This window comes from Furipterus horrens, unplaced genomic scaffold (assembly GCF_987537825.1).
Source record: "Furipterus horrens unplaced genomic scaffold, mFurHor1.1.pri manual_scaffold_8, whole genome shotgun sequence".
In the NCBI taxonomy this organism is placed as follows: Eukaryota; Metazoa; Chordata; class Mammalia; order Chiroptera; family Furipteridae; genus Furipterus; species Furipterus horrens.
The window spans coordinates 72,083,144-72,090,478 of NW_028327178.1; the positions used below are offsets into that span (position 1 = coordinate 72,083,144).

The window sequence follows — 7,335 nt, forward strand, 5'->3', positions numbered from 1 at the left end:
TATATTGAGGCTGATGACATTGTACCCCAGATCCTGAAGGAGACAGCTGACAGATAAAGGATGGGGAACTTCTGGGCATGTATTTGGCTTCTTGCCTTTTGGGGAGCAAGGGAAGCGCTGGGTCCCATGGGAGAACAGGGCTCTGAGCTGAAGTGCTCACTGTCCTCCCCAGGTTCGAATATTGTAAATAAAGACCCGTTTTCCTCAACACTAGTTGTTGGGTTTTACACCAAGGCGCCACGTGAAAGAACCCCCTTTTGCTCTGTAACAGCACCATGTGAAAGAATCCCCTTTCACTCTGTAACAGTTTCTCGGTCTTTCTCCATGGACATGAAAGTTTGCCTTTCTCCACACACTCTGAGCCCATGATAAATAAGTACCTTATGAAACCAGACTATTCTGAACCTAAGGGTAAAGCTTTTTCTATGTAACCTAAAGGAGACCACTTTCATCGGTGTTCTGTCCTTTAAAAAAAACAAACAACCTTTAGACTTAGAGAAAAGTTGCAAAAAATACGGAGTTCCCATTTATCCTTAACCCAGCTTTCCTTAATATTAAAATCTTGAATAACCATGAAAAAATTAAGAAATTGTCATTGGTACAACACTTTTAACCAATCTGCAGACTTTATTTGGACTTCAACGTTTTTTCCACTATTGCATTGAGATGTCATATATTCTTAATCTCCTCAAATCTGTGATGGTTCCTCAGTCTTTCACTGTCTTTCATGATTTTGACTGGTCAGTCTGTTTGTTTGTCAGTGCTGTCAATAAAGTTTTGGTGAGGAAAGGCTCTCCTTTTCTTTGGCAAGATGGCAGAGTACGACTTGACTACACGCATCACGCACTTTTTGGATCGGCATCTAGTGTTTCCATTGCTTGAGTTTCTCTCCGTAAAGGAGATATATAATGAAAAAGAATTATTACAAGGAAAATTGGATCTTCTTAATGATATCAACATGGTAGACTTTGCTATCCCCTGGCTGGTTTGGCTCAGTGGATTGAGCGTCGGCCTGCGAGCTAAGTGTCGCTGGTTCGATCTTCCAGTCAGGGCACATCAGAGAAGGAAAACTCTGACTCCAAAAAACCTCCACTGCCTTGCGGCATACCTCTTCAGGGGAAAGGCTAAGGGAGTAAACCCCGACAGAAAATCCGGAGCCGGAGTCCCTAAGGCGGTTTGACGTTGTAGTCAACACCGGCAACTCCTGCGGCGCACCTGAAGCCAAGCTGTATTGACTCCGTCTTTCCCTTGGATCCTTCAGCTGCGAAGAGAGGGGGGGTCTGCTGCATGGGCAACAGCAGACCCTCCATATCACCCTGCCCAGGCTCTGTAGCTTCAGCTTCACTGGAGAGGACACTCCAGCGTCATCGCAAGATGTCGATTCAACACGGGAGGAGACAGATACCGTGTCACTTCCGAGTCGGACTGCACAGCCATTCTCGGCGGTGCAGATAGACTCTTAAGAAGCTACACCATTGTCTCTCGAGACGGACGGCTGCCGACGAGACTTTGCTATGGATATATACAAAAACCTTTATTCTGATGACATCTCTCATGCTTTGAGAGAAAAAAGAACCACAGTTGTTGCACAACTGAAACAGCTTCAGGCAGAAACATAACAATTGTGAAAATGTTTGAAGATCCAGAAACTACAAGGCAAGTGCAGTCAACCAGGGATGGTGGGATGCTGTATCCATAAACACATCTCCTTTCCTCCCCCTACCAAACGAGGCTAGTTTTAGAAAAGTTAGAGATACCGTTTCCCTACTTTCTAAACACAGTTCAGCTTTACCAGTAGCTTCGTCATTCAATTCTGATTGGGGAGACCTCGTCTGTGTTACGGTGTCCACCAGCTTTTAATCCAGAACCTCGTGGATTCTTAGCCTCCTTGTAAACTGCATGGTTAGTCCTTTGTAATCCACATGGAGAACCTTCCTTTTCAAAGCAGCAAGGTACGCCCCTTCCTTAAAACTGCATCATCAGACAATCCCCATTAAAATGTCTGCCGCTTATTTTTAAATCCCTGACTGCATCCTATGATGAAGTGGGCATGGCACTCAGTTCTGACCATTCACAGAACCTCACGCAGGCTCTGTGTGCTTTTTCCATACTATCCCATGGTCCAAGCCCCTCCCATCTACCTGAGGCCTTGGATGCATTAAAGCCATTTTGTATAACAAAGACACTAGCCCCTAGACTCAGGCATGTGAAGGCATCCTAAAAGCTGCTTCCTTCTCCCCATCCCCCAGCCACAAACTCTGGGGTTTTTTGGACACCCCCATTTCTGTAACAGTCTTATACATATAAAGACCCAATTACAGAGTTTGTTGAATGTTTATATGTTAACTTTGACTTTGATGGGGCTCAGAAAAAGCTGAGGGAATGTGAATCTGTGCTTGTGAATGACTTCTTCTTAGTGGCTTCTCTTGAGGATTTTATTGAAAATGCTTGTCTCTTCATAGTTGAGACTTTTTGGTGAATTCACCAGTGTATCAGCATTAACATGTTGGAAGATAAACTGAACATGACTCCAGAAGAAGCTGAAAGGTGTATTGTAAATTTGATTAGGAATGCAAGACTGGATGCCAAGATTGATTCTAAATTAGGTCATGTGGTTATGGGTAATGTTAGAAACAAGGTCATAGTGACTCCCAAACCAGTAGCAAAGTCATTGGTAACAAAAGGCAAATGTAATTGAAGGGTCTTAAGGGCAAATGTAATTAAAGGATCTCTGAGAAGGGAGTGGATAACATTAGCATATTCACAAATCACAATAGGGGCATTTAGATGAACGAGTTAGATTGTACCTCCGGAGTATCCAGTCATGGAGAAACGGGGAAGGAGGAGAGGGGAGGGGAAACTACTTGCGTTAGGGTGGGGAAGCTAAAGACTATAAAACCAGGTTCCTTTGTCTACTTGGGGCGCACATTCTCCTGGCTGTGAGGGTGCGCCCGGCTCTGCAGACTCGTGAATAAAGGCCTCGTTTTACTGCTCAAGTCCTGTGTCCCAGTTTTTATTGTGAGCGTTTCTCACAGGTAACAATGCAGTCTCACCCTATCAGCAAGTGATTGAAAAGGCCAAAAGCCTTTCACTTAGCAGCCAGATATTGGCCATGAATATTGAGAAGAAACTTATTCAAAATAGTAGATCAGAGGCTCCTAAATGGGCAACTCAAGACTCTGGCTTCTACTTAAGAACTGTCAAGAAAAGGCAAAAAAAAAAAAAAAACTATAAAGGAATGATGTAATAATAAAACCACTACATAAACAGTGACATACATTTTAGAAACAACATATTAAGTATAAATTTTGGAGCATTTGAATAAAAGAGTCTGTGTCTCATTTAAAAAAAAGAGTACTGGTCAATTGTTTAGTAGAATATTCCTTAATTTGGTTTTGTCTCAGGATCAGATGGAAGGGATGCATTTTTGGCAGGAATACCTCTTGTGACATTGTGCTCTTCTCAGTGTATCAAATTGGGGAAGCATCATGTTGACATAACTTCTTACTAGTGAGTTGCCTTTAATCACTTGATCGAGATGGTAACTGTGAAATTTGTCCACTGTAAAATTACTTTTTTTCCTCTTTGTAAGTAATAAGTTTCTTGGGGATGATACTTGAGATTGCAAATATTCTGGGTTTTTTTTCTCAAACTTTTGCTAACTACTTTTATCATTCATCAGTTAATCTGACAGTTATTACTATAGCTTCCTCAAAGTGATTTTCTATTTTTCTCATTTCTTCTACAATCATTAATTAGAATTCTTATAGAAGGAAAAGGTCCTTTATCCCTCATTTATTTACTTACTGATCAGTTTGTACTCATGGATGATTATTCTATGGTATGGGTTACAATGCAACATTATTGTTATTTATTTTGTTGCTCCAAAGGCTCCAGCTTGGCCATTAGGAGCTCTCTCAGGTTGATTCTTATGCCTTTTGACATGTCCCCACCCTTTTTAAGTACTTCCTTCCTTACTGGCACCACAGATGCTTCAGGCTCATCTTGTATTTTCCCTGCTTCTACCCTGGAAGAGAAACACAAATGATATTGGTTTCTAATTAAACCATCAATAAAACAAAATATAATTAGTGATATCTGTATGATAAAACTAAAATAATACCCCAGATCTTTATATCACCACCGTTGAGAAACCCTGTAAGTAGTTTAGATACTGTGGTTTCATTTTGCTTTTTTGTAACATCTAGAACAGTACATGACAGAGTAGGTCATAACATAACAGCTCTGAGGATGCATGTTCCATACTAGAATATTTCTTTCTTAGCCTCAAAAGACTTACTCACAAAACTGAATTTGGGTTTCTCTTCTTTAGGATAGTGGAAAGACATTTAGAGAACATCTCTGCCCACCTCAGGTCTTATGTTCAGAACAGCCCTGAATTGCAGAAACAGTATGGGAAAGGTAGAAGAAGAGACCGCAGGGCACAAAACAGGGTTGAACAAGAGTCCAAAGTCAACATCTCTGGGAGGTTTATTTCCTGATGGTTGCTGTTATTGCTGTTTTTCTGTGGATCTGCTCATTCTCAACCTGTTTAAATTTTGTTGAGAAAGAATAAGAAAGCAAAGAAAACAAACACAGGGATTTTTCTCTGCAAGTGTTGCCTAGATGTTCCTTGGCTCTGTCACCCAGCCAAGAAAAATGTGGATGTTCCAAGAGTAATTGCACTGAAGGACCTGGCCCCCTTTAACTTGAAAGTTTCCTTCTTTTGGAGGCAGGGGTGAAGAAATTAGAGGTTGGTCTATTCTCTCCTAAGGCTCCCCAGCCTGCTGCTCTGCCTCTATACATGTAAGCTCGTCAGAGATGTGAGACAGGGTGCTGAGGGCATATTTCCTGTGGGAGCCAGCAGAGGAGCAAGGTGATGTTCAATGAGAAACAAAGCAAAGGAAAAAAAAAAAACAAAACAGAAAACTGAGGTTGGAGAACCATCCCAATGAGTCAACATATGGCTAAGAGAGGGTATAAAGCCAGGCTGATGCAAAGATGCCACTACTTTCTTAGTCCCTGAAACTGAGTTTTGGGGATCCTGTTAGCCAATAGGAAGTACCATAGCAAGAATAGAAATTTCCAGTCAGGCAAAGTTTAAAATGGACTTAAACTTGGGGTGTTTGGCATAGACACTATTTTCCTAGCCATTGAGAAAGCTTGCTGCAAAGAAAGTATTGCTTTTTTTTTTAAATAAAGAGTATAAGAGAGCTCTTGTGTTTCTTTACATCTCTATAGTCTTTTATATCTTCATTTCTGGGAAACTGGGACCAGATGAAAAAAATGTGCTGAAATCATTGAAAGTGGACAGCTGTTAGGGATTGAATAGTGTTTCCCCACACCTGCCTCCCTGAAAGATGTGTTCCAGTCCTAATCCTCAGTACCTCAGAATATGACCTTATTTGGAGATAGAGTCTTTGCAGATTTAACCAAGTTAAGATGATGTCACTAATGTCCTTATAATAAGGAAAAATTAGGATACAGACACACCAAGAGAATGCCAGGTAAAGCTGGAGGGCTGGAGCAATGCATCTACAAGCCCAGGAACACCCGAAGATACTAGGAGCTAGGAAAGAGGCATAGAATAGTTGCTTCCCTAGAACTTCATAGGGAGCATGTTCCTGCTGACACCTTAATTTCAGACCTCTTGTCTCCAGAACTGTGAGACAATAAACTTCTGTTGTTTTAAGCCACATAGTTTATGGTGTTTAGTAATGGCAGCATTAGGAAACACATACAGCAGCATTAGATGGCTACAAGTTCACTGTGTTAGAAACAAGGACATAGTGACTCCCAAACCAGTAAAAGTCATTAGTAACAAAGGGCAAATGTAATTAAAAGGTCTTAAGGGAAAATGTAATTAGAGGGTCTCTGAGAAGGGAGCTGACAGCACTGGCATATCTACAAACCACAGAAGGGGCATTTAGATAACCGTGTTAGATTGTAACTCTGGAGTAACCAGTAATGGAGAAACGGGGAAGGAGAGGGGAGGGGGAGCTAATTGCGTTAGGGCGGGGAAGCTAATTGCTCTCACTTTAGGGCAAGAAAGATAATCACTTTAGGGTGGCAATTTTAGGGTGGAGAAGATAATCACTTTAGGGTGGCAATTTCAGGGTGGAAAAGATAATCACTTTAGGGTGGCAATTTCAGGGTAGGGAAGCTAAGACTATAAAACCAGTTTCCTTTGTCTACTTGGTGCGCACATTCTCCTGGCTGTGAGGGTGCGCCCGGCTCTGCAGACTCGTGAATAAAGGCCTCGTTTTACTGCTCAAGTCCTGTTTCCCAGTTTTTATTGTGAGCATTTCTCACAACTGTTGTAAAATTACGTTGATAAGACAGTCTCCAGGTTGTTTGAGGGTTTCTAACAGTCATCTGTTGCCCAAGCAAATCCTTAGGAAGCAGCCTGGGAGATAGACACATGGCTGTGTGATTTTGGGAAGCTCCTAAATCTCTCTGAAGCTCTTCATCTTTAAAATGAGACTAATAAAAGTTTCTTCCCTAAGAAAATTTAATGACTAAACAAGATAATGTTTTTTAAATTTATCTATTGTGGACCTCACACGTGGAGACCTTTCACAGTTTGTTCCTTTTCTAACAAGCATGAAGGCCCCACCCTCTAGTAGATGAGATGGTAATAGTGTTAGCTGAGAGCCTAATGTCTATTTATCCTAATAGATATTAGTAAGTTTAGTAGACCCTGTCAGAGCTCTGCCCAGATCCCCTTGAACTGCTTTAACTGTTTTGGTTATCCTACCTTGAGTGTGCTTCCAATGGTTCACACCTGAGGCTATTCCACGGCAAACTGTTCTCAGGCTACTAGGGCCATTTCTTTCACACTCAGATTGATAAAAGTGCCTAGGAATTAATATCCTTAACTCAGTTCAGTCCATGACCAAGGCCTGAAGGATGTCAGAGTTTCTTTTCTTTGAGTCAGAAAAACTCAGAGGCATAATTTACACTCTTGGGTTTCCCTAGGCTGAAGTCACAGGATTTTACTAGAAGAGCAGAGCTGTTTACACTTTCCTGTGCTGCTTCTACTCACACCCCAGTCTCTTGAGTGAGCACATCCTTAATAAATTACTTACACTGAAATCCTTAATCCAGGAGCTGTTTGGGGGGCACCTGATCAAGACAATAAGTTTTTGAATATCTCATGCAGGAATGCCACATGTTATTTAAGTTCTGATGGTAAGAGCTAAAAGAACTGATCAGATTGCACATTCAAATCACTCACTATTTTAGATATAATAATCATACTAGTAGCTACTTACTCATGTGTCCAATGTCTGCATTATGTTCAACTCTGAACTCATTATCCACCTACAAAACTAG

General features: G+C 41.3%; 1 pseudogene; it reads left to right on the forward strand.

Moving 5' to 3' along the window:
• The first annotated feature begins 811 nt into the window (after positions 1-811).
• LOC150003140 (eukaryotic translation initiation factor 3 subunit E-like) lies at positions 812-4,502 on the forward strand (annotated as a pseudogene).
• The last annotated feature ends 2,833 nt before the right edge of the window (positions 4,503-7,335 follow it).